At 34.3% G+C, this 23,622-nt stretch overlaps 19 non-coding genes across 19 annotated transcripts; all 19 read right to left on the bottom strand.

Moving 5' to 3' along the window:
* Positions 1 to 505: 505 nt before the first annotated feature.
* TRNAL-UAG lies at positions 506 to 585 on the bottom strand. Its single transcript has one exon. It is a non-coding gene; the product is annotated as a tRNA-Leu (tRNA).
* Positions 586 to 1,985: 1,400 nt separating this feature from the next.
* Positions 1,986 to 2,064, bottom strand: TRNAL-UAG. Its single transcript has one exon. It is a non-coding gene; the product is annotated as a tRNA-Leu (tRNA).
* Positions 2,065 to 2,498: 434 nt separating this feature from the next.
* Positions 2,499 to 2,578, bottom strand: TRNAL-UAG. The gene has a single exon. It is a non-coding gene; the product is annotated as a tRNA-Leu (tRNA).
* Positions 2,579 to 3,013: 435 nt separating this feature from the next.
* Positions 3,014 to 3,093, bottom strand: TRNAL-UAG. The gene has a single exon. It is a non-coding gene; the product is annotated as a tRNA-Leu (tRNA).
* A 941-nt stretch (positions 3,094 to 4,034) lies between these two features.
* Positions 4,035 to 4,114, bottom strand: TRNAL-UAG. Its single transcript has one exon. It is a non-coding gene; the product is annotated as a tRNA-Leu (tRNA).
* A 3,002-nt stretch (positions 4,115 to 7,116) lies between these two features.
* On the bottom strand, positions 7,117 to 7,196 carry TRNAL-UAG. Its single transcript has one exon. It is a non-coding gene; the product is annotated as a tRNA-Leu (tRNA).
* Positions 7,197 to 9,166: 1,970 nt separating this feature from the next.
* Positions 9,167 to 9,246, bottom strand: TRNAL-UAG. Its single transcript has one exon. It is a non-coding gene; the product is annotated as a tRNA-Leu (tRNA).
* Positions 9,247 to 10,185: 939 nt separating this feature from the next.
* Positions 10,186 to 10,265, bottom strand: TRNAL-UAG. Its single transcript has one exon. It is a non-coding gene; the product is annotated as a tRNA-Leu (tRNA).
* A 950-nt stretch (positions 10,266 to 11,215) lies between these two features.
* TRNAL-UAG lies at positions 11,216 to 11,295 on the bottom strand. Its single transcript has one exon. It is a non-coding gene; the product is annotated as a tRNA-Leu (tRNA).
* Positions 11,296 to 11,733: 438 nt separating this feature from the next.
* TRNAL-UAG lies at positions 11,734 to 11,813 on the bottom strand. The gene has a single exon. It is a non-coding gene; the product is annotated as a tRNA-Leu (tRNA).
* A 1,969-nt stretch (positions 11,814 to 13,782) lies between these two features.
* TRNAQ-UUG lies at positions 13,783 to 13,862 on the bottom strand. Its single transcript has one exon. It is a non-coding gene; the product is annotated as a tRNA-Gln (tRNA).
* Positions 13,863 to 15,333: 1,471 nt separating this feature from the next.
* Positions 15,334 to 15,413, bottom strand: TRNAL-UAG. Its single transcript has one exon. It is a non-coding gene; the product is annotated as a tRNA-Leu (tRNA).
* Positions 15,414 to 16,373: 960 nt separating this feature from the next.
* TRNAL-UAG lies at positions 16,374 to 16,453 on the bottom strand. Its single transcript has one exon. It is a non-coding gene; the product is annotated as a tRNA-Leu (tRNA).
* Positions 16,454 to 17,922: 1,469 nt separating this feature from the next.
* Positions 17,923 to 18,002, bottom strand: TRNAL-UAG. The gene has a single exon. It is a non-coding gene; the product is annotated as a tRNA-Leu (tRNA).
* A 438-nt stretch (positions 18,003 to 18,440) lies between these two features.
* On the bottom strand, positions 18,441 to 18,520 carry TRNAL-UAG. The gene has a single exon. It is a non-coding gene; the product is annotated as a tRNA-Leu (tRNA).
* A 956-nt stretch (positions 18,521 to 19,476) lies between these two features.
* On the bottom strand, positions 19,477 to 19,556 carry TRNAL-UAG. The gene has a single exon. It is a non-coding gene; the product is annotated as a tRNA-Leu (tRNA).
* A 435-nt stretch (positions 19,557 to 19,991) lies between these two features.
* Positions 19,992 to 20,071, bottom strand: TRNAL-UAG. Its single transcript has one exon. It is a non-coding gene; the product is annotated as a tRNA-Leu (tRNA).
* Positions 20,072 to 20,509: 438 nt separating this feature from the next.
* On the bottom strand, positions 20,510 to 20,589 carry TRNAL-UAG. The gene has a single exon. It is a non-coding gene; the product is annotated as a tRNA-Leu (tRNA).
* A 2,526-nt stretch (positions 20,590 to 23,115) lies between these two features.
* On the bottom strand, positions 23,116 to 23,194 carry TRNAL-UAG. The gene has a single exon. It is a non-coding gene; the product is annotated as a tRNA-Leu (tRNA).
* Positions 23,195 to 23,622: the final 428 nt, after the last annotated feature.

Consider the following 23,622-nt stretch of genomic DNA (forward strand, 5'->3'; position numbering starts at 1 on the left):
GTGGATTTGAACCCACGCCCTTTCGGACCAGAGCCTAAATCTGGCACCTAGACCACTCGGCCAAAACATCTATATATCAATAAAATAGAATTTATATTTTCTTGAAGAAAACCTGTCGATTTCTAACCAACACCCTCTTGGTAAAATCCAATGCACATGATCTTTTTAGTGCAGTTTTGCTGACATCTGATCTCTTGTGTGGTTTAAATGATATCTTAGCAGTGAATAGGGAGTGCACGGGTGCAATGTCGTCATCAGGTGATTGGGGTATACGGCATATAGTATGCAAATAGACATTAACACAAAAGATAAGTTAAATCCAATTCTTTTAGAAGTTACAATATATTTATTATTTACCATCAATTCTGATAAAAAAAAAAAGAAATAAACATTAATGACTGACTAACCTTTTTTCTACTAATTTTCGTATTTTGCTGTTTAAGTAATTGTTTTCATGGAAAAGTGAAATACAATGGAGAGCGTAGGGATATTTTTAAACATCTCTTGACGGCTGTGGGATTTGAACCCACGCCCTTTCGGACCAGAGCCTAAATCTGGCGCCTTAGACCACTCGGCCAAACCGTCTATATATCAATAAAATAGAATTTATTTTTCTTGAAGAAAATGTTCGATTCTAACCAACACCCTCTTGGTAAAATCCAATGCACATGATCTTTTTAGTGCAGTTTTGCTGACATCTGATCTCTTGTGTGGTTTAAATGATATCTTAGCAGTGAATAGGGAGTGCACGGTGCAATGTCGTCATCAGGTGATTGGGTGTACGGCATATAGTATGCAAATAGACATTAACACAAAAGATAAGTTAATCCAATTCTTTTAAAAAAAAAAGAAATAAACATTAATGACTGACTAACCTTTTTTCTACTAATTTTCGTATTTTGCTGTTTAAGTAATTGTTTTTCATGGAGTGAAATACAATGGAGATTGTAGGTATATTTTTAAACATCTCTTGACGGCTGTGGATTTGAACCCACGCCCTTTCGGACCAGAGCCTAAATCTGGCGCCTTAGACCACTCGGCCAAACCATCTATATATCAATAAAAATAGAATTTATGTTTTCTTGAAGAAAACCTGTTTGATTTTAACCAACACCCTCTTGTAAAATCCAATGCACATGATCTTTTTAGTGCAGTTTGCTGACATCTGATCTCTTGTGTGTTTAAATGATATCTTAGCAGTGAATAGGGAGTGCAAGGGTGCAATATCATCATCAGGTGATTGGGGTATACGGCATATAGTATGCAAATAGACGTTAACACAAAAGATAAGTTAAATCCATTTCTTTTAGAATTTGCAATATATTTATTATTTACCATCAATTCTGTTAAAAAAAAAAAAAACATTAATGACTTACTGACCTTTTTTCTACTAATTTTCGTATTTTGCTGTTTAAGTAATTGTTTTTCATGGAGTAAATAAAAAGGAGAGCGTAGGTTATTTTTAAACATCTCTGATAGCTGTGAGATTTGAACCCACGCCCTTTAGACCAGAGCCAAAATCTGGCACCTGAGACCACTCAGCCAAACCATCTATATATCAATAAAATAGAATTTATATTTTCTTGAAGAAACCTGTTCGATTCTAACCAACACCCTCTTGGTAAAATCCAATGCACATGATCTTTTTAGTGCAGGTTTGCTGACATCTGATCTCTTGTGTGGTTTAAATGATATCTTTGCAGTGAATAGGGAGTGCACGGGTGCAATGTCGTCATCAGGTGATTGGGTATACGGCATATAGTATGCAAATAGACATTAACACAAAAGATAAGTTAAATCCAATTCTTTTAGAAGTTACAATATATTTATTATTTACCATCAATTCTGATAAAAAAAAAAAGAAATAAACATTAATGACAGACTAACCTTTTTTCTACTAATTTTCGTATTTTGCTGTTTAAGTAATTGTTTTTCATGGAAAAGTGAAATACAATGGAGAGCGTAGGATATTTTTAAACATCTCTTGACGGCTGTGGATTTGAACCCACGCCCTTTCGGACCAGAGCCTAAATCTGGCGCCTTAGACCACTCGGCCAAACCGTCAATATATCAATAAAATAGAATTAATATTTTCTTGAAGAAAATCTGTTCGATTCTAACCAACACCCTCTTGGTAAAATCCAATGCACATGATCTTTTAGTGCAGGTTTGCTGACATCTGATCTCTTGTGTGGTTTAAATGATATCTTAGCAGTGAATAGGGAGTGCACGGGTGCAATGTCATCATCAGGTGATTGGGGTGTACGGCATATAGTATGCAAATAGACATTAACACAAAAGATAAGTTAAATCCAATTCTTTTAGAAGTTACAATATATTTCTTATTTACCATCAATTCTGTTTAAAAAAAAAAAAGAAATAAACATTAATGACTAACTAACCTTTTTTCTACTAATTTTCGTATTTTGCTGTTTAAGTTATTGTTTTTCATGGAGTGAAATACAATGGAGAGTGTAGGGATATTTTTAAACATCTCTTGAGGGCTGTGGGATTTGAACCCACGCCCTTTCGGACCAGAGCCTAAATCTGGCGCCTTAGACCACTCGGCCAAACCATCTATATATCAATAAAATAGAATTTATGTTTTCTTGAAGAAAACCTGTTCGATTTTAACCAACACCCTCTTGGTAAAATCCAATGCACATGATCTTTTTAGTGCTGTTTTGCTGACATCTGATCTCTTGTGTGGTTTAAATGATATCTTAGCAGTGAATAGGGAGTGCAAGGGTGCAATATCATCATCAGGTGATTGGGGTATACGGCATATAGTATGCAAATAGACGTTAACACAAAAGATAAGTTAAATCCAATTCTTTTAGAAGTTACAATATATTTATTATTTACCATCAATTCTGTTTAAAAAAAAAAAAAGAAATAAACATTAATGACTAACTAACCTTTTTCTACTAATTTTCGTATTTTGCTGTTTAAGTAATTGTTTTTCATGGAGTGAAATACAATGGAGAGTGTAGGGATATTTTTAAACATCTCTTGACGGCTGTGGGATTTGAACCCACGCCCTTTCAGACCAGAGCCTAAATCTGGCGCCTTAGACCACTCGGCCAAACCATCTATATATCAATAAAATAGAATTCATGTTTTCTTGAAGAAAACCTGTTCGATTTTAACCAACACCCTCTTGGTAAAATCCAATGCACATGATCTTTTTAGTGTTGTTTTGCTGACATCTGATCTCTTGTGTGGTTTAAATGATATCTTAGCAGTGAATAGGGAGTGCAAGGGTGCAATGTCATCATCAGGTGATTGGGGTATACGGCATATAGTATGCAAATAGACGTTAACACAAAAGATAAGTTAAATCCAATTCTTTTAGAATTTGCAATATATTTATTATTTACCATCAATTCTGTTAAAAAAAAAAACATTAATGACTTACTGACCTTTTTTCTACTAATTTTCGTATTTTGCTGTTTAAGTAATTGTTTTTCATGGAGTGAAATAAAATGGAGAGCGTAGGGTTATTTTTAAACATCTCTTGATAGCTGTGTGATTTGAACCCACGCCCTCTCGAACTAGAGCCTAAATCTGGCACCTTAGACCACTCAGCCAAACCGTCTATATATCAATAAAATAGAATTTATATTTTCTTGATGAAAACCTGTTCGATTCTAACCAACACCCTCATGGTAAAATTCAATGCACATGATCTTTTTAGTGCAGTTTTGCTGACATCTGATCTCTTGTGTGGTTTAAATGATATCTTAGCAGTGAATAGGGAGTGCACGGGTGCAATGTCGTCATCAGGTGATTGGGGTATACGGCATATAGTATGCAAATAGACATTTACACAAAAGATAAGTTAAATCCAATTCTTTTAGAAGTTACAATATATTTATTATTTACCATCAATTCTGATAAAAAAAAAAAGAAATAAACATTAATGACTGACTAACCTTTTTTCTACTAATTTTCATATTTTGCTGTTTAAGTAATTGTTTTTCATGGAAAAGTGAAATACAATGGAGAGCGTAGGGATATTTTTAAACATCTCTTAACGGCTGTGGGATTTGAACCCACGCCCTTTCGGACCAGAGCCTAAATCTGGCGCCTTAGACCACTCGGCCAAACCGTCTATACATCAATAAAATAGAATTTATATTTTCTTGAAGAATACCTGTTTGATTCTAACCAACACCCTCTTGGTAAAATCCAATGCACATGATCTTTTTAGTGCAGTTTTGCTGACATCTGATCTCTTGTGTGGTTTAAATGATATCTTAGCAGTGAATAGGGAGTGCACGGGTGCAATGTCGTCATCAGATGATTTGGGTATACGGCATATAGTATGCAAATAGACATTAACACAAAAGATAAGTTAAATCCAATTCTTTTAGAAGTTACAATATATTTATTATTTACCATCAATTCTGATAAAAAAAAAAAAGGAAATAAACATTAATGACTGACTAACCGTCTTTCTACTAATTTTCGTATTTTGCTGTTAAAGAAATTGTTTTTCATGGAAAAGTGAAATACAATGGAGAGCGTAGGGATATTTTTAAACATCTCTTGACGGCTATGGGATTTGAACCCACGCCCTTTCAGACTAGATCCTAAATCTGGCGTCTTAGACCACACAACCAAACCGTCAATATATCAATAAAATAGAATTAATATTTTCTTGAAGAAAATCTGTTCGATTCTAACCAACACCCTCTTGGTAAAATCCAATGCACATGATCTTTTTAGTGCAGGTTTGCTGACATCTGATCTCTTGTGTGGTTTAAATGATATCTTAGCAGTGAATAGGGAGTGCACGGGTGCAATGTCATCATCAGGTGATTGGGGTGTACGGCATATAGTATGCAAATAGACATTAACACAAAAGATAAGTTAAATCCAATTCTTTTAGAAGTTACAATATATTTATTATTTACCATCAACTCTGTTTAAAAAAAAAAAAGAAATAAACATTAATGACTGACTAACTTTTTTTCTACTAATTTTCGTATTTTGCTGTTTAAGTAATTGTTTTTCATGGAAAAGTGAAATACAATGGAGAGCGTAGGGATATTTTTAAACATCTCTTAACGGCTGTGGGATTTGAACCCACGCCCTTTCGGACCAGAGACTAAATCCGGCGCCTTAAACCACTCGGCCAAACCGTCAATATATCAATAAAATAGAATTAATATTTTCTTGAAGAAAACCTGTTCGATTTTAACCAACACCCTCTTGGTAAAATCCAATGCACATGATCTTTTTAGTGCCGTTTTGCTGACATCTGATCTCTTGTGTGGTTTAAATGATATCTTAGCAGTGAATAGGGAGTGCAAGGGTGCAATATCATCATCAGGTGATTGGGGTATACGGCATATAGTATGCAAATAGACGTTAACACAAAAGATAAGTTAAATCCAATTCTTTTAGAATTTGCAATATATTTATTATTTACCATCAATTCTGTTAAAAAAAAAACATTAATGACTTACTGACCTTTTTTCTACTAATTTTCGTATTTTGCTGTTTAAGTAATTGTTTTTCATGGAGTGAAATAAAATGGAGAGCGTAGGGTTATTTTTAAACATCTCTTGATAGCTGTGAGATTTGAACCCACGCCCTTTAGGACCAGAGCCTAAATCTGGCACCTGAGACCACTCAGCCAAACCGTCTATATATCAATAAAATAGAATTTATATTTTCTTGAAGAAAACCTGTTCGATTCTAACCAACACCCTCTTGGTAAAATCCAATGCACGTGATCTTTTTAGTGCAGGTTTGCTGACATCTGATCTCTTGTGTGGTTTAAATGATATCTTAGCAGTGAATAGGGAGTGCACGGGTGCAATGTCGTCATAAGGTGATTGGGGTATACGGCATATAGTATGCAAATAGACATTAACACAAAAGATAAGTTAAATCCAATTCTTTTAGAAGTTACAATATATTTATTATTTACCATCAATTCTGATAAAAAAAAAAAAGAAATAAACATTAATGACTGACTAACCTTTTTTCTACTAATTTTCGTATTTTGCTGTTTAAGTAATTGTTTTTCATGGAAAAGTGAAATACAATGGAGAGCGTAGGGATATTTTTAAACATCTCTTAACGGCTGTGGGATTTGAACCCACGCCCTTTCGAACCAAAGCCTAAATCGGGCGCCTTAGACCACTCGGCCAAACCGTCTATACATCAATAAAATAGAATTTATATTTTCTTGAAGAATACCTGTCTGATTCTAACCAACACCCTCTTGGTAAAATCCAATGCACATGATCTTTTTAGTGCAGTTTTGCTGACATCTGATCTCTTGTGTGGTTTAAATGATATCTTAGCAGTGAATAGGGAGTGCACGGGTGCAATGTCGTCATCAGGTGATTGGGGTATACGGCATATAGTATGCAAATAGACATTAACACAAAAGATAAGTTAAATCCAATTCTTTTAGAAGTTACAATATATTTATTATTTACCATCAATTCTGATAAAAAAAAAAAGGATATAAACATTAATGACTGACTAACCGTCTTTCTACTAATTTTCGTATTTTGCTGTTAAAGTAATTGTTTTTCATGGAAAAATGAAATACAATGGAGAGCGTAGGGATATTTTTAAACATCTCTTGACGGCTGTGGAATTTGAACCCACACCCTTTCAGACCAGAGCCTAAATCTGGCGTCTTAGACCACACAACCAAACCGTCTATACATCAATAAAATAGAATTTATATTTTCTTGAAGAATACCTGTCTGATTCTAACCAACACCCTCTTGGTAAAATCCAATGCACATGATCTTTTTAGTGCAGTTTTGCTGACATCTGATCTCTTGTGTGGTTTAAATGATATCTTAGCAGTGAATAGGGAGTGCACGGGTGCAATGTCGTCATCAGGTGATTGGGGTATACGGAATATAGTATGCAAATACACGTTAACACAAAAGATAAGTTAAATCCAATTCTTTTAGAATTTGCAATATATTTATTATTTACCATCAATTCTGTTAAAAAAAAAAACATTACTGAGTTACTAACCTTTTTTCTACTAATTTTCGTATTTTGCTGTTTAAGTAATTGTTTTTCATGGAAAAGAGAAATACAATGGAGAGCGTAGGGATATTTTTAAACATCTCTTGACAACTGTGGGATTTGAACCCACGCCCTTTCGGACCAGAGCCTAAATCTGGCGCCTTAGACCACTCGGCCAAACCGTCAATATATCAATAAAATAGAATTAATATTTTATTGAAGAAAATCTGTTCGATTCTAACCAACACCCTCTTGGTAAAATCCAATGCACATGATCTTTTTAGTGCAGGTTTGCTGACATCTGATCTCTTGTGTGGTTTAAATGATATCTTAGCAGTGAATAGGGAGTGCACGGGTGCAATGTCATCATCAGGTGATTGGGGTGTACGGCATATAGTATGCAAATAGACATTAACACAAAAGATAAGTTAAATCCAATTCTTTTAGAATTTGCAATATATTTATTATTTACCATCAATTCTGTTAAAAAAAAAAAAAAACATTAATGACTTACTGACCTTTTTTCTACTAATTTTCGTATTTTGCTGTTTAAGTAATTGTTTTTCATGGAGTGAAATAAAATGGAAAGCGTAGGGTTATTTTTAAACATCTCTTGATAGCTATGAGATTTGAACCCACGCCCTTTAGGACCAGAGCCTAAATCTGGCACCTGAGACCACTCAGCCAAACCGTCAATATATCAATAAAATAGAATTAATATTTTATTGAAGAAAATCTGTTCGATTCTAACCAACACCCTCTTGGTAAAATCCAATGCACATGATCTTTTTAGTGCAGGTTTGCTGACATCTGATCTCTTGTGCGGTTTAAATGATATCTTAGCAGTGAATAGGGAGTGCACGGGTGCAATGTCATCATCAGGTGATTGGGGTGTACGGCATATAGTATGCAAATAGACATTAACACAAAAGATAAGTTAAATCCAATTCTTTTAGAAGTTACAATATATTTATTATTTACCATCAATTCTGTTTAAAAAAAAAAAAAGAAATAAACATTAATGACGGACTAACCTTTTTTCTTCTAATTTTCGTATTTTGCTGTTTAATTAATTGTTTTTCATGGAGTGAAAAACAATGGAGAGTGTAGGGATATTTTTAAACATCTCTTGACGGCTGTGGAATTTGAACCCACGCCCTTTCGGACCAGAGCCTAAATCTGGCGCCTTAGACCACACAGCCAAACCGTCTGTACATCAATAAAATAGAATTTATATTTTCTTGAAGAATACCTGTCTGATTCTAACCAACACCCTCTTGGTAAAATCCAATGCACATGATCTTTTTAGTGCAGTTTTGCTGACATCTGATCTCTTGTGTGGTTTAAATGATATCTTAGCAGTGAATAGGGAGTGCACGGGTGCAATGTCGTCATCAGGTGATTGGGGTATACGGAATATAGTATGCAAATAGACGTTAACACAAAAGATAAGTTAAATCCAATTCTTTTAGAATTTGCAATATATTTATTATTTACCATCAATTCTGTTAAAAAAAAAAAACATTAATGACTTACTAACCTTTTTTCTACTAATTTTCGTATTTTGCTGTTTAAGTAATTGTTTTTCATGGAAAAGTGAAATACAATGGAGAGCGTAGGGATATTTTTAAACATCTCTTGACAACTGTGGGATTTAACCCACGCCCTTTCGGACCAGAGCCTAAATCTGGCGCCTTAGACCACTCGGCCAAACCGTCAATATATCAATAAAATAGAATTAATATTTTATTGAAGAAAATCTGTTCGATTCTAACCAACACCCTCTTGGTAAAATCCAATGCACATGATCTTTTTAGTGCTGGTTTGCTGACATCTGATCTCTTGTGTGGTTTAAATGATATCTTAGCAGTGAATAGGGAGTGCACGGGTGCAATGTCATCATCAGGTGATTGGGGTGTACGGCATATAGTATGCAAAGAGACATTAACACAAAAGATAAGTTAAATCCAATTCTTTTAGAAGTTACAATATATTTATTATTTACCATCAGTTCTGTTTAAAAAAAAAAAAAAGAAATAAACATTAATGACTGACTAACCTTTTTTCTACTAATTTTCGTATTTTGCTGTTTAAGTAATTGTTTTTCATGGAGTGAAAAACAATGGAGAGTGTAGGGATATTTTTAAACATCTCTTGACGGCTGTGGGATTTGAACCCACGCCCTTTCGGACCAGAGCCTAAATCTGGCACCTTAGACCACTCGGCCAAACCATCTATATATCAATAAAATAGAATTTATGTTTTCTTGAAGAAAACCTGTTCGATTTTAACCAACACCCTCTTGGTAAAATCCAATGCACATGATCTTTTTAGTGCAGTTTTGCTGACATCTGATCTCTTGTGTTGTTTAAATGATATCTTAGCAGTGAATAGGGAGTGCAAGGGTGCAATATCATCATCAGGTGATTGGGGTATACGGGATATAGTATGCAAATAGACATTAACACAAAAGATAAGTTAAATCCAATTCTTTTAGAAGTTACAATATATTTATTATTTACCATCAATTCTGTTAAAAAAAAAAAACATTACTGACTTACTAACCTTTTTTCTACTAATTTTCGTATTTTGCTGTTTAAGTAATTGTTTTTCATGGAGTGAAAAAACAGTGGAGAGTGTAGGGATATTTTTATACATCTCTTGACGGCTGTGGGATTTGAACCAACGCCCTTTCGGACCAGAGCCTAAATCTGGCGCCTTAGACCACACAGCCAAACCGTCTATACATCAATAAAATAGAATTTATATTTTCTTGAAGAATACCTGTCTGATTCTAACCAACACCCTCTTGGTAAAATCCAATGCACATGATCTTTTTAGTGCAGTTTTGCTGACATCTGATCTCTTGTGTGGTTTAAATGATATCTTAGCAGTGAATAGGGAGTGCACGGGTGCAATGTCGTCATCAGGTGATTGGGGTATACGGAATATAGTATGCAAATAGACGTTAACACAAAAGATAAGTTAAATCCAATTCTTTTAGAATTTGCAATATATTTATTATTTACCATCAATTCTGTTAAAAAAAAAAAAAAACATTAATGACTTACTAACCTTTTTTCTACTAATTTTCGTATTTTGCTGTTTAAGTAATTGTTTTTCATGGAAAAGTGAAATACAATGGAGAGCGTAGGGATATTTTTAAACATCTCTTGACAACTGTGGGATTTGAACCCACGCCCTTTCAGACCAGAGCCTAAATCTGGCGCCTTAGACCACTCGGCCAAACCGTCTATACATCAATAAAATAGAATTTATATTTTCTTGAAGAATACCTGTCTGATTCTAACCAACACCCTCTTGGTAAAATCTAATGCACATGATCTTTTTAGTGCAGTTTTGCTGACATCTGATCTCTTTTGTGGTTTAAATGATATCTTAGCAGTGAATAGGGAGTGCACGGGTGCAATGTCGTCATCAGGTGATTGGGGTATACGGCATATAGTATGCAAATAGACATTAACACAAAAGATAAGTTAAATCCAATTCTTTTAGAAGTTACAATATATTTATTATTTACCATCAATTCTGATAAAAAAAAAAGGAAATAAACATTAATGACTGACTAACCGTCTTTCTACTAATTTTCGTATTTTGCTATTAAAGTAATTGTTTTTCATGGAAAAGTGAAATACTATGGAGAGCGTAGAGATATTTTTAAACATCTCTTGACGGCTGTGGGATTTGAACCCACGCCCTTTCGGACCAGAGCCTAAATCTGGCGTCTTAGACCACACAGCCAAACCATCAATATATTAATAAAATAGAATTAACATTTTCTTGAAGAAAATCTGTTCGATTCTAACCAACACCCTCTTGGTAAAATCCAATGCACATGATCTTTTTAGTGCAGGTTTGCTGACATCTGATCTCTTGTGTGGTTTAAATGATATCTTAGCAGTGAATAGGGAGTGCACGGGTGCAATGTCGTCATCAGGTGATTGGGGTATACGGCATATAGTATGCAAATAGACATTAACACAAAAGATAAGTTAAATCCAATTCTTTTAGAAGTTACAATATATTTATTATTTACCATCAATTCTGATAAAAAAAAAAAAAAAATCATTAATGACTGACTAACCTTTTTTCTACTAATTTTCGTATTTTGCTGTTTAAGTAATTGTTTTTCATGGAAAAGAGAAATACAATGGAGAGCGTAGGGATATTTTTAAACATCTCTTAACGGCTGTGGGATTTGAACCCACGCCCTTTCAGACCAGAGCCTAAATCTGGCGCCTTAGACCACTCAGCCAAACCGTCTATACATCAATAAAATAGAATTTATATTTTCTTGAAGAATACCTGTCTGATTCTAACCAACACCCTCTTGGTAAAATCCAATGCACAAGATCTTTTTAGTGCAGTTTTGCTGACATCTGATCTCTTGTGTGGTTTAAATGAAATCTTAGCAGTGAATAGGGAGTGCACGGGTGCAATGTCGTCATCAGGTGATTGGGGTGTACGGCATATAGTATGCAAATAGACATTAACACAAAAGATAAGTTAAATCCAATTCTTTTAGAAGTTACAATATATTTATTATTTACCATCAATTCTGTTTAAAAAAAAAAAAGAAATAAACATTCATGACTGACTAACCTTTTTTCTACTAATTTTCGTATTTTGCTGTTTAAGTAATTGTTTTTCATGGAAAAGTGAAATACAATGGAGAGCGTAGGGATATTTTTAAACATCTCTTGACGGCTGTGGGATTTGAACCCACGCCCTTTCGGACCAGAGCCTAAATCTGGCGCCTTAGACCACTCGGCCAGACCGTCAATATATCAATAAAATAGAATTAATATTTTCTTGAAGAAAATCTGTTCGATTCTAACCAACACCCTCTTGGTAAAATCCAATGCACATGATCTTTTTAGTGCAGGTTTGCTGACATCTGATCTCTTGTGTGGTTTAAATGATATCTTAGCAGTGAATAGGGAGTGCACGGGTGCAATGTCATCATCAGGTGATTGGGGTGTACGGCATATAGTATGCAAATAGACATTAACACAAAAGATAAGTTAAATCCAATTCTTTTAGAAGTTACAATATATTTATTATTTACCATCAATTCTGTTTAAAAAAAAAAAGAAATAAACATTAATGACTGACTAACCTTTTTTCTACTAATTTTCGTATTTTGCTGTTTAAGTAAACATTGTTTTTCATGGAGTGAAATACAATGGAGAGTGTAGGGATATTTTTAAACATCTCTTGACGGCTGTGATTTTTGAACCCACGCCCTTTCGGACCATAGCCAAAATCTGGCGCCTTAGACCACTCGGCCAAACCATCTATATATCAATAAAATAGAATTTATGTTTTCTTGAAGAAAACCTGTTCGATTTTAACCAACACCCTCTTGGTAAAATCCAATGCACATGATCTTTTTAGTGCAGTTTTGCTGACATCTGATCTCTTGTGTGGTTTAAATGATATCTTAGCAGTGAATAGGGAGTGCAAGGGTGCAATATCATCATCAGGTGATTGGGGTATACGGCATATAGTATGCAAATAGACGTTAACACGAAAGATAAGTTAAATCCAATTCTTTTAGAATTTGGAATATATTTATTATTTACCATCAATTCTGTTAAAAAAAAAAAACATTAATGACTTACTGACCTTTTTTCTACTAATTTTCATATTTTGCTGTTTAAGTAAACATTGTTTTTCATGGATTGAAATACAATGGAGAGTGTAGGGATATTTTTAAACATCTCTTGACGGCTGTGGGATTTGAACCCACGCCCTTTCAGACCATAGCCTAAATCTGGCGCCTTAGACCACTCGGCCAAACCATCTATATATCAATAAAATAGAATTTATGTTTTCTTGAAGAAAACCTGTTCGATTTTAACCAACACCCTCTTGGTAAAATCCAATGCACATGATCTTTTTAGTGCAGTTTTGCTGACATCTGATCTCTTGTGTGGTTTAAATGATATCTTAGCAGTGAATAGGGAGTGCAAGGGTGCAATATCATCATCAGGTGATTGGGGTATACGGGATATAGTATGCAAATAGACGTTAACACAAAAGATAACTTAAATCCAATTCTTTTAGAATTTGCAATATATTTATTATTTACCATCAATTCTGTTAAAAAAAAAAACATTAATGACTTACTGACCTTTTTTCTACTAATTTTCGTATTTTGCTGTTTAAGTAATTGTTTTTCATGGAGTGAAAAAACAGTGGAGAGTGTAGGGATATTTTTATACATCTCTTGACGGCTGTGGGATTTGAACCAACGCCCTTTCGGACCAGAGCCTAAATCTGACGCCTTAGACCACACAGCCAAACCGTCTATACATCAATAAAATAGAATTTATATTTTCTTGAAGAATACCTGTCTGATTCTAACCAACACCCTCTTGGTAAAATCCAATGCACATGATCTTTTTAGTGCAGTTTTGCTGACATCTGATCTCTTGTGTGGTTTAAATGATATCTTAGCAGTGAATAGGGAGTGCACGGGTGCAATGTCGTCATCAGGTGATTGGGGTATACGGCATATAGTATGCAAATAGACATTAACACAAAAGATAAGTTAAATCCAATTCTTTTAGAAGTTACAATATATTTATTATTTACCATCAATTCTGATAAAAAAAAAAAAGAAATAAACATTAATGACTGACTAACCTTTTTTCTACTAATTTTCGTATTTTGCTGTTTAAGTAATTGTTTTTCATGGAAAAGTGAAATACAATGGAGAGCGTAGGGATATTGTTAAACATCTCTTAACGGCTGTGGGACTTAAACCCACGCCCTTTCGGACCAGAGCCAAAATCTGGCGCCTTAGACCACTCGGCCAAACCGTCTATACATCAATAAAATAGAATTTATATTTTCTTGAAGAATACCTGTCTGATTCTAACCAACACCCTCTTGGTAAAATCCAATGCACATGATCTTTTTAGTGCAGTTTTGCTGACATCTGATCTCTTGTGTGGTTTAAATGATATCTTAGCAGTGAATAGGGAGTGCACGGGTGCAATGACGTCATCAGGTGATTGGGGTATACGGCATATAGTATGCAAATAGACATTAACACAAAAGATAAGTTAAATCCAATTCTTTTAGAAGTTACAATATATTTATTATTTACCATCAATTCTGATAAAAAAAAAAAGGAAATAAACATTAATGACTGACTAACCGTCTTTCTACTAATTTTCGTATTTTGCTGTTAAAGTAATTGTTTTTCATGGAAAAGTGAAATACAATGGAGAGCGTAGGGATATTTTTAAACATCTCTTGACGGCTGTGGGATTTGGACCCACGCCCTTTCAGACCATAGCCTAAATCTGGCGTCTTAGACCACACAGTCAAACCGTCAATATATCAATAAAATAGAATTAATATTTTCTTGAAGAAAATCTGTTCGATTCTAACCAACACCCTCTTGGTAAAATCCAATGCACATGGTCTTTTTAGTGCAGGTTTGCTGACATCTGATCTCTTGTGTGGTTTAAATGATATCTTAGCAGTGAATTGGGAGTGCACGGGTGCAATGTCATCATCAGGTGATTGGGGTGTACGGCATATAATATGCAAATAGACATTAACACAAAAGATAAGTTAAATCCAATTCTTTTAGAAGTTACAATATATTTATTATTTACCATCAATTCTGTTTAAAAAAAAAAGAAATAAACATTAATGACTGACTAACCTTTTTTCTACTAATTTTCGTATTTTGCTGTTTAAGTAATTGTTTTTCATGGAAAAGTGAAATACACTGGAGAGCGTAGGGATATTTTTAAACATCTCTTGACGGCTGTGGGATTTGAACCGACGCCCTTTCGGACCAAAGCCTAAATCTGGCGCCTTAGACCACTCGGCCAAACCATCAATATATCCATAAAATAGAATTAATATTTTCTTGAAGAAAATCTGTTCGATTCTAACCAACACCCACTTGGTAAAATCCAATGCACATGATCTTTTTAGTGCAGGTTTGCTGACATCTGATCTCTTGTGTGGTTGAAATGATATCTTAGCAGTGAATAGGGAGTGCACGGGTGCAATGTCATCATCAGGTGATTGGGGTGTACGGCATATAGTATGCAAATAGACAATAACACAAAAGATAAGTTAAATCCAATTCTTTTAGAAGTTACAATATATTTATTATTTACCATCAATTCTGATAAAAAAAAAAAAAGAAATAAACATTAATGACTGACTAACCTTTTTTCTACTAATTTTCGTATTTTGCTGTTTAAGTAATTGTTTTTCATGGAAAAGTGAAATACAATGGAGAGCGTAGGGATATTATTAAACATGTCTTAACGGCTGTGGGATTTGAACCCACGCCCTTTCGGACCAGAGCCTAAATCTGGCGCCATAGACCACTCGGCCAAATCGTCTATACATCAATAAAATAGAATTTATATTTTCTTGAAGAATACCTGTCTGATTCTAACCAACACCCTCTTGGTAAAATCCAATGCACATGATCTTTTTAGTGCAGGTTTTGCTGACATCTGATCTCTTGTGTGGTTTAAATGATATCTTAGCAGTGAATAGGGAGTGCACGGGTGCAATGTCGTCATCAGGTGATTGGGGTATACGGCATATAGTATGCAAATAGACATTAACACAAAAGATAAGTTAAATCCAATTCTTTTAGAAGTTACAATATATTTATTATTTACCATCAATTCTGATAAAAAAAAAAAGAAATAAACATTAATGACTGACTAACCGTCTTTCTACTAATTTTCGTATTTTGCTGTTAAAGTAATTGTTTTTCATGGAAAAGTGAAATACAATGGAGAGCGTAGGGATATTTTTAAACATCTCTTGACGGCTGTGGGATTTGGAACCCACGCCCTTTCAGACCATAGCCTAAATCTGGCGTCTTAGACCACACAGCCAAACCATCAATATATCAATAAAATAGAATTAATATTTTCTTGAAGAAAATCTGTTCGATTCTAACCAACACCCTCTTGGTAAAATCCAATGCACATGATCTTTTTAGTGCAGGTTTGCTGACATCTGATCTCTTGTGTGGTTTAAATGATATCTTAGCAGTGAATTGGGAGTGCACGGGTGCAATGTCATCATCAGGTGATTGGGGTGTACGGCATATAGTATGCAAATAGACATTAACACAAAAGATAAGTTAAATCCAATTCTTTTAGAAGTTACAATATATTTATTATTTACCATCAATTCTGTTTAAAAAAAAAGAAATAAACATTAATGACTGACTAACCTTTTTTCTACTAATTTTCGTATTTTGCTGTTTAAGTAATTGTTTTTCATGGAAATGTGAAATGTGAAATACAATGGAGAGCGTAGGGATATTTTTAAACATCTCTTGACGGCTGTGGGATTTGAACCGACGCCCTTTCGGACCAGAGCCTAAATCTGGCGCCTTAGACCACTCGGCCAAACCGTCAATATATCCATAAAATAGAATTAATATTTTCTTGAAGAAAATCTGTTCGATTCTAACCAACACCCTCTTGGTAAAATCCAATGCACATGATCTTTTTAGTGCAGGTTTGCTGACATCTGATCTCTTGTGTGGTTTAAATGATATCTTAGCAGTGAATAGGGAGTGCACGGGTGCAATGTCATCATCAGGTGATTGGGGTGTACGGCATATAGTATGCAAATAGACATTAACACAAAAGATAAGTTAAATCCAATTCTTTTAGAAGTTACAATATATTTATTATTTACCATCAATTCTGTTTAAAAAAAAAAAAGAAATAAACATTAATGACTGACTAACCTTTTTTCTACTAATTTTCGTATTTTGCTGTTTAAGTAATTGTTTTTCATGGAAAAGTGAAATACACTGGAGAGCGTAGGGATATTTTTAAACATCTCTTGACGGCTGTGGGATTTGAACCAGACGCCCTTTCGGACCAGAGCCTAAATCTGGCGCCTTAGACCACTCGGCCAAACCGTCAATATATCCATAAAATAGAATTAATATTTTCTTGAAGAAAATCTGTTCGATTCTAACCAACACCCTCTTGGTAAAATCCAATGCACATGATCTTTTTAGTGCAGGTTTGCTGACATCTGATCTCTTGTGTGGTTTAAATGATATCTTAGCAGTGAATAGGGAGTGCACGGGTGCAATGTCATCATCAGGTGATTGGGGTGTACGGCATATAGTATGCAAATAGACATTAACACAAAAGATAAGTTAAATCCAATTCTTTTAGAAGTTACAATATATTTATTATTTACCATCAATTCTGTTTAAAAAAAAAAAGAAATAAACATTAATGACTGACTAACCTTTTTTCTACTAATTTTCGTATTTTGCTGTTTAAGTAATTGTTTTTCATGGAAAGTGAAATACAATGGAGAGCGTAGGGATATTTTTAAACATCTCTTGACGGCTGTGGGATTTGAACCGACGCCCTTTCGGACCAGAGCCTAAATCTGGCGCCTTAGACCACTCGCCAAACCGTCATATATATCAATAAAATAGAATTATATTTTCTTGAAGAAAATCCTGTTCGATTCTAACCAACACCCTCTTGGTAAAATCCAATGCACATGATCTTTTTAGTGCAGTGTTTGCTGACATCTGATCTCTTGTGTGGTTTAAATGATATCTTAGCAGTGAATAGGGAGTGCACGGGTGCAATGTCATCATCAGGTGATTGGGGTGTACGGCATATAGTATGCAAATAGACATTAACACAAAAGATAAGTTAAATCCAATTCTTTAGAAGTTACAATATATTTATTATTTACCATCAATTCTGTTAAAAAAAAAGAAATAAACATTAATGACTGACTAACCTTTTTTCTACTAATTTTCGTATTTTGCTGTTTAAGTAATTGTTTTTCATGGAAAAGTGAAATACAATGGAGAGCGTAGGGATATTTTTAAACATCTCTTGACGGCTGTGGGATTTGAACCGACGCCCTTTCGGACCAGAGCCTAAATCTGGCGCCTTAGACCACTCGGCCAAACCGTCAATATATCCATAAAATAGAATTAATATTTTCTTGAAGAAAATCTGTTCGATTCTAACCAACACCCTCTTGGTAAAATCCAATGCACATGATCTTTTTAGTGCAGGTTTGCTGACATCTGATCTCTTGTGTGGTTTAAATGATATCTTAGCAGTGAATAGGGAGTGCACGGGTGCAATGTCATCATCAGGTGATTGGGGTGTACGGCATATAGTAGTGCAAATAGACATTAACACAAAAGATAAGTTAAATCCAATTCTTTTAGAAGTTACAATATATTTATTATTTACCATCAATTCTGATAAAAAAAAAAAAGAAATAAACATTAATGACTGACTAACCTTTTTTCTACTAATTTTCGTATTTTGCTGTTTAAGTAATTGTTTTTCATGGAAAAGTGAAATACAATGGAGAGCGTAGGGATATTATTAAACATCTCTTAACGGCTGTGGGATTTGAACCCACGCCCTTTCGGACCAGAGCCTAAATCTGGCGCCTTAGACCACTCGGCCAAACCGTCTATACATCAATGAAATAGAATTTATATTTTCTTGAAGAATACCTGTCTGATTCTAACCAACACCCTCTTGGTAAAATCCAATGCACATGATCTTTTTAGTGCAGTTTTGCTGACATCTGATCTCTTGTGTGGTTTAAATGATATCTTAGCAGTGAATAGGGAGTGCACGGGTGCAATGTCGTCATCAGGTGATTGGGGTATACGGCATATAGTATGCAAATAGACATTAACACAAAAGATAAGTTAAATCCAATTCTTTTAGAAGTTACAATATATTTATTATTTACCATCAATTCTGATAAAAAAAAAAAGGAAATAAACATTAATGACTGACTAACCGTCTTTCTACTAATTTTCGTATTTTGCTGTTAAAGTAATTGTTTTTCATGTAAAAGTGAAATACAATGGAGAGCGTAGGGATATTTTTAAACATCTCTTGACGGCTGTGGGATTTGGAACCCACGCCCTTTCAGACCATAGCCTAAATCTGGCGTCTTAGACCACACAGCCAAACCGTCAATATATCAATAAAAAAGAATTAATATTTTCTTGAAGAAAATCTGTTCGATTCTAACCAACACCCTCTTGGTAAAATCCAATGCACATGATCTTTTTAGTGCAGGTTTCCTGACATCTGATCTCTTGTGTGGTTTAAATGATATCTTAGCAGTGAATTAGGGAGTGCACGGGTGCAATGTCATCATCAGGTGATTGGGGTGTACGGCATATAGTATGCAAATAGACATTAACACAAAAGATAAGTTAAATCCAATTCTTTTAGAAGTTACAATATATTTATTATTTACCATCAATTCTGTTTAAAAAAAAAAAGAAATAAACATTAATGACTGACTAACCTTTTTTCTACTAATTTTCGTATTTTGCTGTTTAAGTAATTGTTTTTCATGGAAAAGTGAAATACAATGGAGAGCGTAGGGATATTTTTAAACATATCTTGACGGCTGTGGGATTTGAACCGACGCCCTTTCGGACCAGAGCCTAAATCTGGCGCCTTAGACCACTCGGCCAAACCGTCAATATATCCATAAAATAGAATTAATATTTTCTTGAAGAAAATCTGTTCGATTCTAACCAACACCCTCTTGGTAAAATCCAATGCACATGATCTTTTTAGTGCAGGTTTGCTGACATCTGATCTCTTGTGTGGTTTAAATGATATCTTAGCAGTGAATAGGGAGTGCACGGGTGCAATGTCATCATCAGGTGATTGGGGTGTACGGCATATAGTATGCAAATAGACATTAACACAAAGATAAGTTAAATCCAATTCTTTTAGAAGTTACAATATATTTATTATTTACCATCAATTCTGTTTAAAAAAAAAAGAAATAAACATTAATGACTGACTAACCTTTTTTCTACTAATTTTCGTATTTTGCTGTTTAAGTAATTGTTTTTCATGGAAAAGTGAAATACAATGGAGAGCGTAGGGATATTATTAAACATCTCTTAACGGCTGTGGGATTTGAACCCACGCCCTTTCGGACCAGAGCCTAAATCTGGCGCCTTAGACCACTCGGCCAAACCGTCTATACATCAATGAAAATAGAATTTATATTTTCTTGAAGAATACCTGTCTGATTCTAACCAACACCCTCTTGGTAAAATCCAATGCACATGATCTTTTTAGTGCAGGTTTGCTGACATCTGATCTCTTGTGTGGTTTAAATGATATCTTAGCAGTGAATAGGGAGTGCACGGGTGCAATGTCATCATCAGGTGATTGGGGTGTACGGCATATAGTATGCAAATAGACAATAACACAAAAGATAAGTTAAATCCAATTCTTTTAGAAGTTACAATATATTTATTATTTACCATCAATTCTGATAAAAAAAAAAAAGAAATAAACATTAATGACTGACTAACCTTTTTTCTACTAATTTTCGTATTTTGCTGTTTAAGTAATTGTTTTTCATGGAAAAGTGAAATACAATGGAGAGCGTAGGGATATTATTAAACATCTCTTAACGGCTGTGGGATTTGAACCCACGCCCTTTCGGACCAGAGCCTAAATCTGGCGCCTTAGACCACTCGGCCAAACCGTCTATACATCAATGAAAATAGAATTTATATTTTCTTGAAGAAAACCTGTCTGATTCTAACCAACACCCTCTTGGTAAAATCCAATGCACATGATCTTTTTAGTGCAGTTTTGCTGACATCTGATCTCTTGTGTGGTTTAAATGATATCTTAGCAGTGAATAGGGAGTGCACGGGTGCAATGTCATCATCAGGTGATTGGGGTATACGGCATATAGTATGCAAATAGACATTAACACAAAAGATAAGTTAAATCCAATTCTTTTAGAAGTTACAATATATTTATTATTTACCATCAATTCTGATAAAAAAAAAAGAAATAAACATTAATGACTGACTAACCGTTTTTCTACTAATTTTCGTATTTTGCTGTTTAAGTAATTGTTTTTCATGTAAAAGTGAAATACAATGGAGAGCGTAGGGATATTTTTAAACATCTCTTGACGCTGTGGGATTTGAACCCACGCCCTTTCAGGACCATAGCCTAAATCTGGCGCTCTGAGACCACTCAGCCAAACCGTCTATATATCAATAAAATAGAATTTATATTTTCTTGAAGAAAACCTGTTCGATTCTAACCAACACCCTCTTGGTAAAATCCAATGGCACATGATCTTTTTAGTGCAGGTTTGCTGACATCTGATCTCTTGTGTGGTTTAAATGATATCTTAGCAGTGAATAGGGAGTGCACGGGTGCAATGTCATCATCAGGTGATTGGGGTGATACGGCATATAGTATGCAAATAGACATTAACACAAAAGATAAGTTAAATCCAATTCTTTTAGAAGTTACAATATATTTATTATTTACCATCAATTCTGATTAAAAAAAAAAAGAAATAAACATTAATGACTGACTAACCTTTTTTCTACTAATTTTCGTATTTTGCTGTTTAAGTAATTGTTTTTCATGGAAAAGTGAAATACAATGGAGAGCGTAGGGATATTTTTAAACATCTCTTGAACGGCTGTGGGATTTGAACCACGCCCTTTCGGACCAGAGCCTAAATCTGGCGCCTTAGACCACTCGGCCAAACCGTCTATACATCAATAAAATAGAATTTATATTTTCTTGAAGAATACCTGTTCTGATTCTAACCAACACCCTCTTGGTAAAATCCAATGCACATGATCTTTTTTAGTGCAGTTTTGCTGACATCTGATCTCTTGTGTGGTTTAAATGATATCTTAGCAGTGAATAGGGAGTGCACGGGTGCAATGTCATCATCAGGTGATTGGGGTATACGGCATATAGTATGCAAATAGACATTAACACAAAAGATAAGTTAAATCCAATTCTTTTAGAAGTTACAATATATTTATTATTTACCATCAATTCTGATTAAAAAAAAAAAGGAAATAAACATTAATGACTGACTAACACCGTCTTTTCTACTAATTTTCGTATTTTGCTGTTTAAGTAATTGTTTTTCATGGAAAAGTGAAATACAATGGAGAGCGTAGGGATATTTTAAACATCTCTTGACGGCTGTGGGATTTGAACCCACGCCCTTTCAGACCAGTAGCCTAAATCTGGCGTCTTAGACCACTCGGCCAAACCAGTCAATATATCAATAAAATAGAATTATATATTTTCTTGAAGAAAATCTGTTCGATTCTAACCAACCACCCTCTTGGTAAAATCCAATGCACATGATCTTTTTAGTGCAGGTTTTGCTGACATCTGATCTCTTGTGTGGTTTAAATGATATCTTAGCAGTGAATTAGGGAGTGCAACGTGGGTGCAATGATCATCATCAGGTGATTGGCGTGTAAACGGCATATAGTATGCAAATAGACAGTTAACACAAAAGATAAGTTAAATCCAATTCTTTTAGAAGTTGACAATATATTTATTATTTACCATCAATTCTGTTTAAAAAAAAAAAAATAACATTAATGACTTACTAACCTTTTTTCTACTAATTTTCGTATTTTGCTGTTTAAGCTAATTGTTTTTCATGGAGTGAATAAATGGAGAGCGTAGGGATATTTTTAAACATTCTATGACGAGCTGTGGGATTTGAACCACGCCCCTTTTCGGACCAGAGCCTAAATCTGGGCACTTGAGACCACTCGGCCAAACCGTCATATATATCCAATAAAATAGAATTTAATATTTTCTTGAAGAAAATCGCTGTTCGATTCTAACCAACACCCTCTTGGTAAAATCCAATGCACATGATCTTTTTAGTGCAGGTTTGCTGACATCTGATCTCTTGTGTGGTTTAAATGATATCTTAGCAGTGAATAGGGAGTGCACGGGTGCAATGTCATCATCAGGTGATTGGGGTATACGGCATATAGTATGCAAATAGACATTAACACAAAAGATAAGTTAAATCCAATTCTTTTAGAAGTTACAATATATTTATTATTTACCATCAATTCTGATAAAAAAAAAAAGAAATAAACATTAATGACTGACTAACCTTTTTTCTACTAATTTTCGTATTTTGCTGTTTAAGTAATTGTTTTTCATGGAAAAGTGAAATACAATGGAGAGCGTAGGGATATTTTTAAACATCTCTTGACGGCTGTGGATTTGAACCCACGCCCTTTCGGACCAGAGCCTAAATCTGGCGCCTTAGACCACTCGGCCAAACCGTCTATATATCAATAAAATAGAATTTATATTTTCTTGAAGAAAACCTGTTCGATTCTAACCAACACCCTCTTGGTAAAATCCAATGCACATGATCTTTTTAGTGCAGTTTTGCTGACATCTGATCTCTTGTGTGGTTTAAATGATATCTTAGCAGTGAATAGGGAGTGCACGGGTGCAATCGTCATCAGGTGATTGGGGTATACGGCATATAGTATGCAAATAGACATTAACACAAAAGATAAGTTAAATCCAATTCTTTAGAAGTTACAATATATTTATTATTTACCATCAATTCTGTTAAAAAAAAAAAAGAAATAAACATTAATGACTGACTAACCTTTTTCTACTAATTTTCGTATTTTGCTGTTAAGTAATTGTTTTTCATGAGTGAAATACAATGGAGAGCGTAGGATATTTTTAAACATCTCTG

The sequence above is a fragment of the Ipomoea nil genome, unplaced genomic scaffold, assembly GCF_001879475.1.
Source record: "Ipomoea nil cultivar Tokyo-kokei standard unplaced genomic scaffold, Asagao_1.1 scaffold3210, whole genome shotgun sequence".
In the NCBI taxonomy this organism is placed as follows: Eukaryota; Viridiplantae; Streptophyta; class Magnoliopsida; order Solanales; family Convolvulaceae; genus Ipomoea; species Ipomoea nil.